Source organism: Camarhynchus parvulus, chromosome 2, assembly GCF_901933205.1.
Source record: "Camarhynchus parvulus chromosome 2, STF_HiC, whole genome shotgun sequence".
In the NCBI taxonomy this organism is placed as follows: Eukaryota; Metazoa; Chordata; class Aves; order Passeriformes; family Thraupidae; genus Camarhynchus; species Camarhynchus parvulus.
Genome location: NC_044572.1, coordinates 28,251,024 through 28,267,626, shown reverse-complemented (window position 1 = coordinate 28,267,626; position 16,603 = coordinate 28,251,024).

The window sequence follows — 16,603 nt, the reverse complement described above, 5'->3', positions numbered from 1 at the left end:
TTTCTCTCCTCCACTTGAGGAATGAGCTAAATACCCTCTACTCCTTAGAAGGGTAAGAGTGTGGAAAAATGTATTCATTTGCACTCAAAAAGTGTACTTTTTCTTTCTTTTTCTCATCCCCAAGTTCAAAAACTTCTCCTTCTTTCAACTGCTTTTTAAACCTTTGAAGCTTGGCAAAGAGATCAATGCGCTTAAGCAAAACACTTAAAATGTTGAATCTACTGTTTCAAAGAGGGACATTTTGATTCTGATTAGAATTTCTCTAAATGCAAGTCCAAAACCTGTGGAAAATTAGTCAACATTATGCACTGGCAGAAAGCAGTTGGAAACTCCTCATTGCCAGTATCACAACCTTCTTAATTTATTTCAATCACAATATTCAAGAAGACATCTCAAGGCATCTGTTTGAAACTTGCCCTCCTCATTTTGCAAAATCTGCATGCCTGAACACAAAGAAGTCATGCATTAAACACAATCAAAAGCCCATTCCAAAGATGCATGCTTTCACCAAGAAAATATTAGGGTGGAATAGAAGTACATCCCCCATCCCCCTCGCATCTCCCCTTAATAATGGGCTAGCATTTAATCTCAGTTTACACTTGGATCTGAACACTCCTAAACAGTGCAGTTCCACACAAATTAGAAGAGTTACTTAGAACACAGTCTGGTTACCGACCTTGAAGTAAACCAACCTCCTTTGCTCACAGAGATTTAACCCTGTGTGTGCCAGCTATTCCACTCTCTGATGGCCTATGAGTCAGCTTGTTCACCTTGTAGGTGTTCACCATCCTTCCTTCCATCACTGTGCCACTGTGAAGAATGAAAGGAGTAGTGATACCCAACACTGATTTATGGGGGATAACTTTTGTGCCTTTTATCCAATGACAAGATGACGTGAAAGACTAAAATATAACTTTGGCAGTGGGCTCAATGCTTCTTTAAGCCAAATTCCCTGACTACTGGGTTATGGAAGCACATATATTTCTAGTTCATTCCTGTGGCCTAATAGATCATTGATTACCTTCTGCAGAGAATGGATTTGAGCATATAATCTAATCTCTAGGATTTTCTCTAAAAAAATAATGGCATCAATGTGTTACCAACGTCTGATTAAAAGAAAGGTATGAGCTTTACTTCATAACTTTATTTTCAAGAGCAAAGCACTGATAGTCCCTTTCAAGGAAAGGTTTCTGATGCTTTTGGTCCTTGGTTACCATTGCCTTAGAAAGGTAGAATTTGGCATGAAACACTGTCAAATTGCCATACAACTTTAATCTTAATTCCCCCCCACCACCTATCCCTCTACTGCAGCCCCCTTCCTCCCACAAATACAGGGGGCCCCAGACAGCAAATTCCTTATTCTTAGGGCCAGGTGGCATTGCAGTAGCTGGTGCAGCTCATGTCTCATTACAGACTAGGGTGACATGGCAATAACAGTCAGGTATAAACTGACACATGTATGCATAAGACTTCCAAAAAGGTTTCACTGGCTCACCTTTGTTCAGTTCACCCATCTGGAGTCAGCTCTATCCAGGCTTACAGGTGATCCTTCCAGAACCATGTAAATCCTGAGATTAAGCAGTAGTTTCTGTCTTTGTCCATTATTACTGCATTATCTTACAGTATAAAAAGCAGAGCTTGGCTTTATTAGATTCTATCCTTTGCCTCTCATCTCTCTTTCAGAGTGGGAGTGAGAAAGGGAAAGACAGTAATTAAAAAAAACAAACCCTAGAAATCAAAAGTGTAACATTTCCCACTGTTAACTTTATGAATTTAGATTTTGCCAAGTAGAAAAATACATATTGAAACACAGCCAACATCTATAATCTTAGCTCTTGTTCTAACTTAATTTTGCTTTAAGGTTCTAACTGCAGGTGTTTGGGTTTTTTTTTCCCCTCAGCAGTTTAAGACTGCATGCTTGTTGCATCAGACCAAGTTTGCTGAGCTACTGAGTTCCATTACACACACACAAAAGTACAGTATCACCTCATAAAACACTTCCAGGCTTCATCATCTGAGTAAAGATATGACAAGGCTGTTTATCAGTAGGTAATAAGACAGATAATTTAACTGTACAAGCTCTAATTGGTCTAATTCACTAACTGACCTCTCACCACTTGATTCACTAGTACAATTGAGCTCTGATAAAGCCTTTAATTGTAAATTGCACACAGCTGTGAGCTGCTTCTCACGCTGGCACAAAAACACTATCATCGACTGTTTCATCTCTGCGACCTGCTAATTTGGAGCATATGTAACTGTTTTTAATGCTGAAGGCTTGACATACCACAAACAGCAGATGTTGCAGCTGCCCCTGAGACGCTTTATTTAATTCAATTACGTCTTTTGGAGATATGTAAAAAAGCTAGGCGAGATGAGAGAGGGCAGGAGAATGTTAAAAATGGAGCCCCTGGTTGAGGCCCAGGTGGCTCGATAGGCAAATGATTGGGTGAATGTCTAAATGATCTTTTTAATTGAGTAGACTGACGGCTAATCAGGGTCATGAAGTGTTATCACACTGATGAGCTGAGTGGAGCCCTGGGCTGCTCTGCAATTAATGCTGCTTTTGTGAAAGGAGAAAAAAGGAAGATAATGTATACCATCTGGCAATTGTTTATGATAAAAGCAGCAGTTTGCTACAAATTCAAGTTAAATGCTATTCATAACATTATTTCTTCTGCTGCTGTGGAGGGCAAGGACATAGAGCCCAGGCCTTTGTCTGACTTTCTCATTCTCTTTCAACAAGCAAAACATTCATTTGCTTCCACGTGTGTTATTATTAATTACTTGCCTGCTTGCTAATGTATGGCCCAAATGATGCTCTCTTTGAAATGCCATGAATAAGTCCAGCAATCTAGATTTTGGATGCTTCATGCCAAAGCATCCAATGAGATAAAAAAGAAGCTAAGGTCTCAACTTGTAGCTAAAAGCCAGAGAAAACAAGTTAGTTGTTTTTTCAGTGTTGGATACCCATCTCCTGCCCCCTTCCCCTGCCCTGTTTCATTTTGAGGAGATTGAATCTTTAAAGGACACACTTAAAGGTTCAAAAAAAAAGCATGGTTTTGATAAGGAGGGGAAAACTGAAGCTGATTAATTTCTTTGTGAAGGTGTTTCACTACGCCTAAGAAGGTTTGGCTTTACAAAAGAAAAAACCAGTTCACCAGCAAGTCAGGGGTGTTTTGGGGATGTGGCTTTCTAGCAAGGTAAGGAGAAGTAGACAGGTACTGGTGACAGCATAACACTGAGCTAAAAGCTCATCCCTGTAAGTAGAATATTATTCTACTACTAGGTAGAAGGACATGACAAATGGGAAAAAATAATCCCGCCAATTCTTCTTAGGTTTTAAACCAGCTGGGAGCTGAAAATAACACTGCTGGGGCCCTCCTTAAAGAGGACAACCAGCAGTCAAGTTGGGGAAAATTTAACAATATGTGTCACTTCTGACAAGAAGATGAAGCCTTGGCTTAAAACTTAGATATTAAGAGCTTATTTATTGCTTACAGATTAGTTCTGAAAATCAGGTCATTCCAATTCCTGGCTGTGTCACAAGTATTGCACATCCTTAAGAGCGTCACTTCACTTGTATGTGCTTTGTCTGACAGAGAATCAGTATTTTTTTTAAACCAACACTCGAGTCAAAGTTGATCAAAATTAACAAATATCTGGTATAACTCCTCCTTAAAATTTAAAAGGCTAGAAACAGAGACTGTCCCTCTGCCAGAAAAGTTGGAAAGAACTGGACTTTGTAAAGTTTCTTTGATTCTTGGGGTGCGGGAAGCACATTTTGTGTATCAGTTCTTTTATTGTGTTTTATAGATTTTTACCTTATGACTGGATTTAAGCATCATGTATGTATATCTTCAAAGCAAGATATTGCTGAACAGTACTCTAGTAAAAGGAGCAATAGGCTCAAAAGCAAAGCACCAGCCTCAAGCTTAGATCTTAGAAGTTTTTGTCTTATCCCCTTGTTAGTTTTTCAGTTCTGTGGACTACAGATGAATACACCAGTTATTACTTGTGATCACTTGTCATTTCTGTCCCTACAAACCACTGTGTACTGAAGATGAAATATCAGTAATGTTTATAGAGACCATCTGTTTGCAACCTGGAGAAGAGAAGGATATGCTGTTTTAAGGATTTCACTCAGCAATTCTCATGCTTAAACCATGCTTTGAGTCAAGCTTCTAGCTATGATTAACAGCCCCATGCTATAAATATACACTGCAGACTCCTTAGCAACTTCCTACCTTCTCCCTACTCTTCCAGGTAGTGCAACATTCAGAAGTGCCTGGGAGACTGTTTTCTCTTCCAAGGGAAGTTTTACTAGATTCTTTAAGTAAGTTTTCTTGCTCTAAATTAGGAGAAAAGCAACAACAAACAAAATGCAACCAAACAAACAACAAAAAAAACCCCAGTAAGAATTCAAAAGAGGGGAGAGAGAGAGGAAGGGGAAAGGGAAGGGAAGGGAAGGGAAGGGAAGGGAAGGGAAGGGAAGGGAAGGGAAGGGAAGGGAAGGGAAGGGAAGGGAAGGGAAGGGAAGGGAAGGGGAAAGGAAATCAACAGGAACGCATAGTCTGAAGGAGGACTTTGTCTGAAGAAGCTGGGAACTGCTCAGCTCTAGCTGACCTGGCTGATGTGGTGCACAGCACAGTGACACAACCCCAGAGCAGCGTAGGCAGGAAGGAGCAGCACTGCTGGCATCACAGGGCAGCCCCCAGCACAGGTGAACCACGTTGGTCCAGCAGCAGGCTGACACAGCCACACTGCTTTGAGATCCTGCTTAGTCCATGCTGCTTTCTATGCTGGCAGTGCTCTGCTCCACTCTACATGTAGATATGCAAAAGAACTCCCCGAGCCATCTATTTAACTCTGAATTCTGAATACAAGTTGAAATGGTTCTACAATACCTCATGAAATAAAGGCACATCAAATGTTGATCTGTCCACAGACTGAGCTCATGGATTTAATACCCTAAATGAGCCAGATGAATAGTGGGTCAGTTCTTCTATTGCTGATCAGAAATCGTTGCCTTATTAAAACAGGTACATACCATCTTGGGAAAAAAATGTTTCCATTTCAAGGAACAAGTGTATTCTGAAAAAAACCTTCTTAAGAAATTTCCCAGCTGTATCCCTTCAACAACAGCTGTTCACCAGGCTACTGTTTCATCATGGTAGTGAGAGATTCAAAAGGAATTTTTTTACTGAACAATTGAGGTAGAATATTACCCTACATAATGTTTTAATAAGGGCAGAATAACAAAATACTAGGGAAGAATGCTGCAATAAGAGTACCTTGTGAGTTGTGTTGGGAAAAAGTGCCTTCTGAGGGTGTTTTGGGAGTGCAGGAAGTTATCAGATATTGTAGCAGGCAGCAGCTCTTGGTAAGACTATGGAGTTAGACAGAAATGTTGCTACTAACACCATGCTTAAGAAGACAGCTTAAAATAATACTCAAGATAGTCTTTGTGGCATTTTGAAATCATGGCATTAAGCTCTGAATTATGGATGAATGCTGCTTTATTTTAGTTTAATAAAGGTATCCTGCTTTTTCTCTCAGACTAGTATTAGACACAATAAAAAAGAAGCATTCTTTCCAAGATTTAATATGCTATTTGAGTTCTCTTCTGTGATCAGAGTTTCCTATTCTCTTTCTGATTTTTTAGCTACAAATTAATGTAAAATCTTCACACATAAAAAAGAATTTGCAGTGGCACTTCAACTTATTTCTGGAAGAGTTTAGGACTCCTATATTTTATGTACTTGTAATGAGACAGCATATGAATTCTATTGTTTTAATTTCATTATGGTGTGAGAGAATTTTTTTCAGGATGACTGAGACCACATGAACAGCTGAACTTTCATTTTGATGACTGGACCTAAAAACAATGTCGTTTTTAGTGAACTAGGTAATTTGTTTCAGCTCAAAAAAAGAAAGAAAACATAAAGTAACTCTATGTTGGCAGTCTGAGAAGTCCTTTGGAACTGTAAACCTGAGCTAAAGGCCTGAATCCAGGAATATTTTAATACTTTGTAGGACTATTCCAACAGAAGAGTTTAAAGGAGAACTATCTAAAAATATACTCTCCCAAATATTTGGTTCACAGTCCTATCTCCATGCAAATAAAGAGAAGGAAGAAATCCTCCTTCCTTCAGTCTCAGATCTGTGACAAATATTTGGACTATTGGACCCTAAAAACTTTTACCATAAAAAAAAGTACTTCCTCTTACTAGGAACAATATGACATCTTAATCTTAAAAGTGAGCTTAAGATGTTGTTCTGCCGTATAGACTCACCTTTACCATGCTACAAGTATGTCTGTTGGAGAGGAGTGCAGAAACCTCTGGGCAATTAAATCTGGGCAATTAAATCCCTATGCATTTTAGCAGTAAAATTATGAATACAGATTTTAGCATTTCATTGAAACATCAATAACCATTCAAGTACCTCCCAATGTCCTTTCTTTGAAGCACCTTAAATTTTTATAAAAATCACAGGATGGCACAATGACTTGCAGAATCTTTGAAGTAAAATGGATCTGAAAAGTAATGTTGCTTTGCCTTCAGTTAAGAATTCAATGTAGAGTCCATTCTGCTCCTTCCACAGAACTCCCATATGGCTATATGGCTAGGGGAGAGGCAAGGATATAATTTAAAACTCACAGAACTGTCCCATGTGTTCATAAAAGCCACAGTCGCTGCCCAAGGACAGGAGAAAAAAAATCTTTTGGGAATGATTGTTCTTTCAGTACCAGTGTTACCAACAGCCATGTGATCTTCCTGAGCAGTGGTTTTAGCCAGAATTTGAATCCTAAAGCTACTCCTGCACCAGGCCATAGGCAGAGCCAGAGCATTACATGAACAAGGCATTTCAGCTCCATCATAATTTTACCCAGGGGACTGAATTCCAGAGGCACAGCAATACATGTGCAGAAACTTGTTAAATACAATATCTTAGATAAAACCACAGGCAGAGAAACATAAGGTAGACTTACACTGCTACCCCTCTGAACATAATAAGATTTTTGCTACATTTTCTTCCAAATTTACCTTGAAATAAGAGCATTCAAAGTGAATAGTTATGCTAAATGCTGAGAAAAATCTTTATGCAAAGAGTTTTCATTCATCTAACTTCCGTGAATAATATTCTGGAAATGCCTCTGTCCCTTTGTTTAGTGTAAACACCTAACTTTAGCCTACCTTAGGTTTCTAACAAGGATATTATTCAGAACAACTACATTAGATTACATGAATATTTCCCATGGGGTCAAAATCCAAAAGACAACTTTAAAAAACGTTGGTTGCTAAGACTGTATATTCACCAAATGAATTTTAATTAGGTGGAGTAAGGCAAATTATGTTTTGCAATGCAGTGTACAATCCTAAAATAAATCAGTGAATGAAAATATCCAAATGCAAACACAGGCTGATATAACTCAGAACATCCTAATTGCTCTTGGAAACAGGAGTCTCATAAAGTAAATGTAAACTGTGTCATCTTGACAAAGAGCACCCCGGATCCTGGAGTTTTCTACTGAGTTTAAGTTTATGCTAAAATAAAAAGGAACTATTTTTAAAGAGCACAACAGACAGTTAGATGTCTAACTCCAGGCAAAGTCAACACCTGAGACAGTACATTACACTAAAATCTTGGGAAGATTTCCAAAGCCTCTAAAAAGAGATAGGCAGAATTCAACCACTGATAGCTAAGTGCAGTTTTGTAACCCATGTAAGACAATTCAAGATGGTTCTTCTGCTATTTCTGAATTCCCAGGACCTCATGACCATTTATTTTATTGTATCTTTCTTGAACTGGAATGAAGAAAAGCACAAAGTTTTTACCTTTTTTTGTAGGATTATTTTCCCCTTTGTCTGAGGTAAAGAAAAGAATGAGTATGTGGAGGAAGGCAGGGGCATTGTAACATTAAATTACTTGTAAAGTTAAAGAGAAAAAACAGAAGGTGCAAATTGTAGTGACAGCTTACATTTAGAGATCAAAATTCGTATGCCTCTTCAGCCTAGTTCTCTCTTCAGAGGTACTATGAAGTACAAGTTAGATATACAAATTAGCTACTAAGCAAACATAGTATCTATTAGATATACTTGAAGCTTTCTTGCTATTTTAAGACAATACAGACACAGCTATGTAAATACTTGGAATTTAATCCTTAGAAATCCATGCTCTCAACACTGACATATGGCATTCGCTAAATTCAAAGCAAATGTGTTTTCCAAATCACTTAGACCCAAACCAGTGGAGAAAAACAAGAAAACCCCCACCACAGTTGTCAAAAATTTCCTTTTGGTTTTTTACCCTAATCTGCAATGCATGGCAATACTCTGATGTAGTACCTTACAAGACATCTCTCTCATAATAATATAAATTAAGTTGAAAAGTATGTCCTCATTATTTTCAAAACAAGCATATTAATTTTCAGTTCAAAATGTCCTAATTTTTTTCTTTCCATAGTAATTTTAAAGGCATATTTCAAAGGGAAAAACACCCAAACCCAACCCAACCCAAATCAAACCAAAACAAAAAAAAACCCACAAAAAAAACCCAAAACAAAACAAAACAAAAAACCCCATGAAAAACCAAAAAACAAAATACCAAAGAAATATTAAAAAATTGGGGTTTTTAACTCCAAACAATATTTTTGCTCCCCCACACCTTTCATTCAGAATTGCATGTTCACCAGACCAGAAGAACAACCTCTTTTTCCACAAAAATTCAGCCTAAGGATATTTGCATAGAGTACAGTATTTCAAACAACGAACCACAGTTCAGACAGTTCAGTGACAGACTGACAAAATTAGGACTGTTTAGCCTGGAGAACAGAAGGCTGCATGGAGACCTCACAGCAATCTCCCAGTATCTGAAAGGGAAGCCAGAAGAGGACTATTCTCCAGGAACTATAGTGGTAGGACAAGGAGTAATGGGTACAAACTGAAAGAGGGAAAATTTAGGTATTTAAGAATATTTTACAGACATTTATATGTCGCAGACATCCTTTTTATGAAAAATCCTCTCTTAGGATTGTTCCTGCTGAAGCTGAGAAGTTTCAGCAATGAGATGTAAACAATGGTTATCTGCTGCTGTGGAATGCAACAGGTCCGTCTGGATTGGCCCATCTTGGATGTTTATAATTAATGGCCAATCAAGAGCCTTTTTTATCATTCTTTCTTTTCTATTCTTAGCTTAGCTAGCTTCTGAGATGAAACCTTTCCTTCTATTTCGTTTTAGTATAGTTATAATGTAATATATATATAATAAAATAATAAATCAAGTGTTCTGAACATGGAGTCAACATTCTCATCTCTTCCCTCAATCAAGAACCCTTGTAACCACTGTCACATTTATATGAATAATTTAGCTACTAGGAAGAAATTCTTTATTGAGAGGGTCCTGAGGCACTAGAAAAGGTTGCCCAGAGAGGTTGTGGATGCTCCAAGCCTGGCAGTGTTCAAAGCCAGGCTGGATAAGGCCATGAGCAGCCTAGTCCAGTGGGAGGTATCCCTGATCATGGCAGGGGGACACTGGGACTGGATGATATTTAAGGTGCCTTAACATTCTATGAATCTACAATTCTATGGTTCTAAAACGGCAACCAAATTTTATGGAGTTTTCTTAATAAAATAAATGGTCACAAGTCTTCCTTCCCTGAAGAAGGTGTGTATGTTTAAAGTGACTGCTGTTTCAAGGGCCTCTGTTCTGCCTATTTTAAACCAAAAACTCCATTTCACATATCTTAGATGAAGCTCAGTTAAAGAAAACTTTCTTATAATTTACTAGATATCCTAGGAAATTTTTATTAATAATGACTAGGAATTAAATTTTAATGTTAAAACCATTACAGTGTATAAATAGAGTGTATTCACTGCTAAAAAAATTGCAATGTAGCTCTTATAAGCAACTTATATTTTCAGAAAGAAGTGGGAAGAAAGTAAAAAAAGGCTTGTTTCTAGCTTATTGTGGTGTAACAGATCCCCAGTGATATCTGTTTTCTTTTCAGAAAGGCAGACACTGGATTACAGCAATGGAGCAGAATCAACCCTATCTGATACTCCATGAAAAATGAGTATAATAAGGATCTCTGGGAATACAGTTTTCATGAGTCACTTCTAGAAGGGACACTGCTGAAGGTGAGGTTCAGCAGCATCCACTGTGCATACACCAATATTTTCAGGGGGGGAATCAATCCCAGAGCCTGTTCTTGTACTGTGGTATTTCTTGGCCAGAAGAAACCACACAATACCCAGACTCACATATGGTTTTGTTTCCAGACCACAGAAGTTTAAATAACATTTAAAAAGTACTTTGAAGGAAAACAAGTGAACTTCTAATGATAAACAACTTCTGTGAGGCTATATTTATACTGCTCAATTCCATGTGGAGTTAACAACAAAGGGCTTGAACAGTCTGCAGTGTTCCACAGTCCACCACCCCGCAAAGGTCACAGTGGGAACCCAGCTCTGCTCTGTGCCTCCACCAACAACTTAGCAAGGTTTTGGCTGGCCTCCCTTCCTCTGCCCTTAGTCACCCTGCAGTCTGGGGATGCAAGATCTGGGTGGAGAGAGATTGAGCTCCTCCTTGTCATGCAACCTTATGCCCAATTCATCAGGCACTTTGGAGAGCCATCAACTCATCAGAAGCATGGTGAATGTTTTAGCTTAAGGTTGGTCTATACTTTCTTTTGGTGCACCACCGTGGTTAAAGAGACTGAGTAGATAAGTATGTGTTGATAGATGAAATGTTACCAACACCTCTCCTTAGTTACTGCTTACTGGACTCTTTCTGCAATATTAACAAAACTAAAGCAAAACAAAGTTAAAACAACAACAACAAAAAAATCAAACAAAAACAACAAAGAGGAGATTTGAAGTCATTCCATGCCCTGAGTGGAATATTTTAGAAAAAAATATTATCTATCTATCTATCTATCTATCTATCTATCTATCTATCTATCTATCTATCTATCTATCTATCTATTTCAATGCATTTAAGAAAATGAGAGATATCCTGAACCCTTTCTTACTTTTCTGAAAGGTTTTGAGTCCACTATCATTGTGACTGCATATGCAGATATGCCTTCTACCAAGCCTAGTCTTCTTTCTACCCAGTACCTGCCAGTTTGCTATGTCTGCTATGCCTTCCTCTGGATTTCTTTGTAGAGACTCTCACCATCAGCGACAGGCTGAGGGTGCTGCCAAACACAGGTACACATGTGCACATAGACACAGAAAGAGAACAAATTTTCCTGCAGTTGTCCTTCACTTACTGGCTTTAGACCTTGCACAGAACTGTAGTTTAGTAGCCCTTGAAAGTTTACATTCAAAGTTGTAGGTTTAAACTCCTCATTTGGTGGGCAGTCTCGGTCCTCTCAGGAATAAAAAACTTTAGTAAGTGTTCATTGGAAAAATAAAAGATGTTAAAGCACAAATGGGCAATCTAATCTGACTGGTAGTGAAAACAATCTCTGCCTAGAAAGAGAAATTAAAATTATACCAGTTGTATGTCTTGCATATTCTCCAATGACTCTTTGAACTACTACTTTGAACTACTACTCTTTGCAGTAGGAAACTTTGGATTTACATTTGGCTTTCGCAGTTCAACAAAAGTCTCATAAAAAAAAAAGTGAGCAAAACCAGGCCAAAGTTCATAAAATAATATCCCTGACCTGCAAGTAAAAGAACCATCCCAGCCCTCACAATGCAACATGAACTTCACCTGTATGAATTGCATTAGGTATTTGATTCTTTACTTTTTCTTGAAGCGGTCATATTCCTTAGTAGACTGATATATCCTTTGTTGCTGTTGTGACTTTCTAGCACAGTACGACCACAGCTTTTCTGAGGAGAAACTTAAAGATGCACGCTTCTGTCAGGGTGCAGAGCAACCTCTGATGTTCATACTTTAGCTGTTTAGCACTGATGGACAAGGGAAGGCTCAAGGTCAAAAATACTCCTAGCTTGTTGTCCCTCTGCAGTAGGAAAAAGGGTTTTTAAAGTGCTTATCCTCAGATGGACATGATTTTTCGAACCTGCCAGTCCTGTTTGGGTATGTAACATAGTTACACATAACCATGTGCATGTATGTATGATTTATGATTTCCTATATGAAAATATTTTAACACCTTCCTGGACGTGCAATAATTTCAAGATTTTAGTTTGCTAAAGCACCCAAAGAGCAACCTTACAGAGAATCAGATCCCACTGCTGAGCCATGACCCAACTTGGGTTTCTAAAGATGGATGACATGAACAGGGATGTTCACTGTCCTTACAGAACTTCACTCAGGCTTCTTTGGGGTCTTGGTATCCAACCAGACCAGACTATTTTTTCCACTTATTGAGCAGTGCCTGACCTTTCACTGTGTCTGAAATCTACTGGGGAGGCACGCAGATTTAATTGATAGCTTTGCAAAGTTTCCCTGAAGTCAAAGGAACAAGACCCTCTGGTGTAGCTCTAGATGTCTAGATGAAATAAAAACCAAAAATACATACTCATAGTCTTTTGAAAATGGAAGATTCATAGTCCAGTTTTCATTTTGAAGGGGTTTGGATTTAGTGCACTGAAAACCCAAGTGATTCTCAAACCACCGTGTGTGCAAAATTAAATAACTGTTTTCTGACAGATTTTAATTGGAATCCTTTTTATTGTTCAGCAGGACCTAGTAACTACTGAGGCATAAGAATTTTGTTTGTTGTCTTTGTTTCACTGCAAAGTTTACATTATGCTGTTTTGTGTGTAGTTTAAAAACCTTGATCATAAATATAAATACAGGAATCTTCAGGAAGATGTTTCTGAAGAAGTCCAAGTACAAGAATATAAGGGCCTAAATGGAAAATCTTTTACTACGTTTATATCTCATAGGCCTCTCTCAATATGGTCTTTAAAACCTGAAATAACTTTATATAAATTTGTCTGCAGAACATCCAAGCAGAGGCACAACTGTTTGCAGAAGTTGAGGAAAAAACATTTAAGTCTACTTGGCATCATTTCAGTTCTTTACAAATCTATTACATGAAAAAATCTTAGCTCCAGGGAGCTACACTATTGTACCTGAACTGGAAGGTCTGACCCAGATATGGATTGTACCTATTATGTAGAGACCATCAATTGACAAACATTTGAAAGTGTTCAGAGTACTAACACGAATAATATAAAAAAGAAATCCATTGGCAAGAAAACATATCATGAAACACCTGAGATACAACAAAGAAGCTAGTGCTTGTTCATTGTGAACAGACATTTTCAAGTGGTTTACAGTTTTTACTTTGTTTTATAACAAGTTTAGTAGAATTAAAAAAACCTCAAAAAAACACCTGGCTTTCAGAAAAATGCTTCTTTTAAACAAAATCTGAAAAGTTATGCAATGATTCTGGGCATGCAATCTGGGAATTTGAGTACCCACAGCACTCAACAGAATTTGGGGGAGAGGAACAGGGTTTCTTTATTCTTTTTGAGCTGTAAGTGATTCAGCTTCATTGGGTTTCAGACAATGATGCCCAGTGAAAACCAGATCTACAGGAAAATTGGACAGAGTGTCAGCGAGGTCTTGGAGTTGTGGGCTAAGGAGGAAGAACCAAAGTTTTCTTCTTTGACAATCAGATTTGGAAAATGAAGTTCAACTTGCAAGTGAAGTTGATTGATTTATTTTTTTTTTACATGTGTAAACAAGAAGTTCACATCATTACCAGAATCCACATGCCCTGATCCCCAAGCCAAAATAAACCAGGTGATCTGCTTCGTGGACCTATTGCTAGTGCTGCAGTCCTTGTGCCTACTTTGAACTTTGTGCATCAGCCAGGGTCATACTAAAATGAAACATTCTTCTTCATTTCTTCAATTCAGGATGGAGCTAAATGAATCAAGAGTTTTTCCATTGATTTCTATAAGATTGTGTTTACCACCTAAAACACCCCAGATCTTTTGTTGTGGTGTATAAAGCAACTCAAGGTAAAAAAAAAATTAAAAACCAAAACAAAAAACAACACCTTTTTGATGATACTAGAGCCATTCTTAAAAATAATAGAAGAAAATTAAATTTTGGGAACAAAATACCTCTGAATTTCCCCCCGTGTAGCATCCTTGGCTGCAGCCTAGAGCAGAGCAAGAGCTGTGTGCTTTCTGTGTGAGTGCAATATCAAGCACTACAAATGTTCAGCTTAGAACTGTCAAGCCACACATAAAATATTGATACCTCACATTGGCAGGGTTAATACAGTGTTATTTTAATTGCAAACACACTGTGGGTGATTAGTCAAACTTGGTGTGTCTTGAATTCTAAGATAAAAATGCCTTCTGGCTGGACCTCCTATGCAATTAGCACTATGACCCTCATGTGCTCTTCTCTGTTATTAATATGATTGGTCTAATATGAGTATTAGACATCATTCATTAACCTGTTGTGAACCATCTTAAAAACCATCTCTGAATAATAGACTACATTCCTTTTTCTAAATCCATTTACAAGTAAGGAAAGTGAAAAGGATGAAGACGAGCTTTCCCCATTACATTGACTGGTACAGTGTTAAGCAATATGTACTGTATGAAATTATGAAAGAGCAAATTAAATAACAGGGCATATCTGGCTTATTAGTAATGGATGATCAGGCGCTCATTCTGTTGAATTTCCACCCTGTTCAGAAGATGAATGCACATGCCAGAACAGAAATATTTTAACTGACCCTGTCTGAATATAAACTAAATCACATCTGGAAGTTCACTGTTTTGCCAGCTTACCTTATGCTGGGTTTATTTATTTATTTTTCTTTTCTTCTATTTTTTTCTATTTCCTTTCCTTTCTCCTTTCCTTTTTCCTTTCCTTTCCTTTCTCCTTTCCTTTCCTTTCCTTTCCTTTCCTTTCCTTTCCTTTCCTTTCCTTTCCTTTCCTTTCCTTTCCTTTCCTTTCCTTTCCTTTCCTTTCCTTTCCTTTCCTTTCCTTTCCTTTCCTTTCCTTTCCTTTCCTTTCCTTTCCTTTCCTTTCCTTTCCTTTCCTTTCCTGCTATTTGTAAAAAAATTGAAGATTATTATTAGCAGTAAATGAAAGAAAAAGAAAGTATTTTTGAACTCAAATGCTCTCTTCTGTGTGGACAGGTATTCAGTTAAGAGAAATCAAGTGCACCACTGGCTTCAATGCAGTTATACATTTTACATTAGCTGAGAAAAAAAACCCAGTAAAAGAACATTATCTACAATAAGCAAGATTGTATTGTTAACAGGAAATGATTATACATTAGAAAGGTTTCCTGGATCACTATTTTACCTAATAGCGTCTGAACTGAGTATTGCTGTTTTGCTCCTATGTGAAAGCTTGGCCATTTTCAATTTTTTACCCATCTCATATGCTTATTCCCACCAGTGTTCCTGACTTATGATGTGTGAGACACGCCTTCTCTGGTGTGCAGACAAGATCACATCTGTGGCAAGATATATGCCTAAGAAGGGTGTTGAGATTTACTTTATCTGATGGGCAAGGCAAGCCCCATCTGAGAGGAAAAGATTTAAAGCACAGCAAGAAGAGGGTAAGATGAGAGATCTTGCCTGGTCTCTGCACTCCTTTAGGAAGCACACCTGGTTTTGTAAAACTCTCCCTTCTACTTGATGGGCAAGGGCTCAGCTCTGCTCTCCCAGCTGGTGTGGTCACTCTAGGGCCTGGGACCTGGGATACTGCCTTGCAAATGTGTGAGGTGTAGGAAGGACAGAAGCAGAAGGATTCTCTTAGGGGTCCAGTTCATATGCCTGAGACTTGGCAGGATGTACAAGCTAAATAATCTTCCTTTAAAGAAGTCAGTGTCCATGTTTCATACCCTTAATTTGTTTGGAGTTGGATTCTGAGGAGTCCCCACTAACATAGGACTGAATTTTATATGATTATAATAGGATTAAACCTTCCTCAGTAAGCATATAATTATTCTAGATATTCCTATTGGAATAATATTCCTATAAGAGGCAGAAGATTGCTTATTTTTCTCTCTGATATCTAGCATGCTATTTCATTAAGGTATCATCTTTTAAATCAAACTCCTGAATTACTCGTAGAAGTGATTGCTTTTGACAGATGGGCATGAAATACTCGTTAAAGAACTGTGTGTTGTTATCAAATGAGTATTGTGCTGTTTTCACTGAGATTTCCAGGGCCTCTTAGAAAGCCATACCTAATACTTAAATTAAACATTGAATCATATGACTTCAGCAGAAGTCAGCTACTAATAACATAATTCTTACTGATCTGCTAACAACCTGGAGATCAGTTCAATTGTTAGGAATTCTAGCAGTACCAAAATTACCACTGTATTGAATTATTAATGGTTTGTATCAAAGAATGAGCTTAAATTGCTTTGGTCTTGTGTAAAAATTCCTCTGATCTTTGGCAATCATTATTTATTTACAGCTCCCATACGTTCTCCCTCTTTCACAAAGAAATAGGGTTTCTTAAGTATGGCCAGGAGGCACTGAATTTTCATATGTAATACTGTCTCTTAGTTAGAAAGACAGGGAAGAACTGCTGGCTTGAAGGTTCAGCAGGCAGCTTTTCCGTGTGAAAGGCAGGTTATCTAAACATTTTTTTCCCCTGAGAGAGATATTCATAATATTTATTC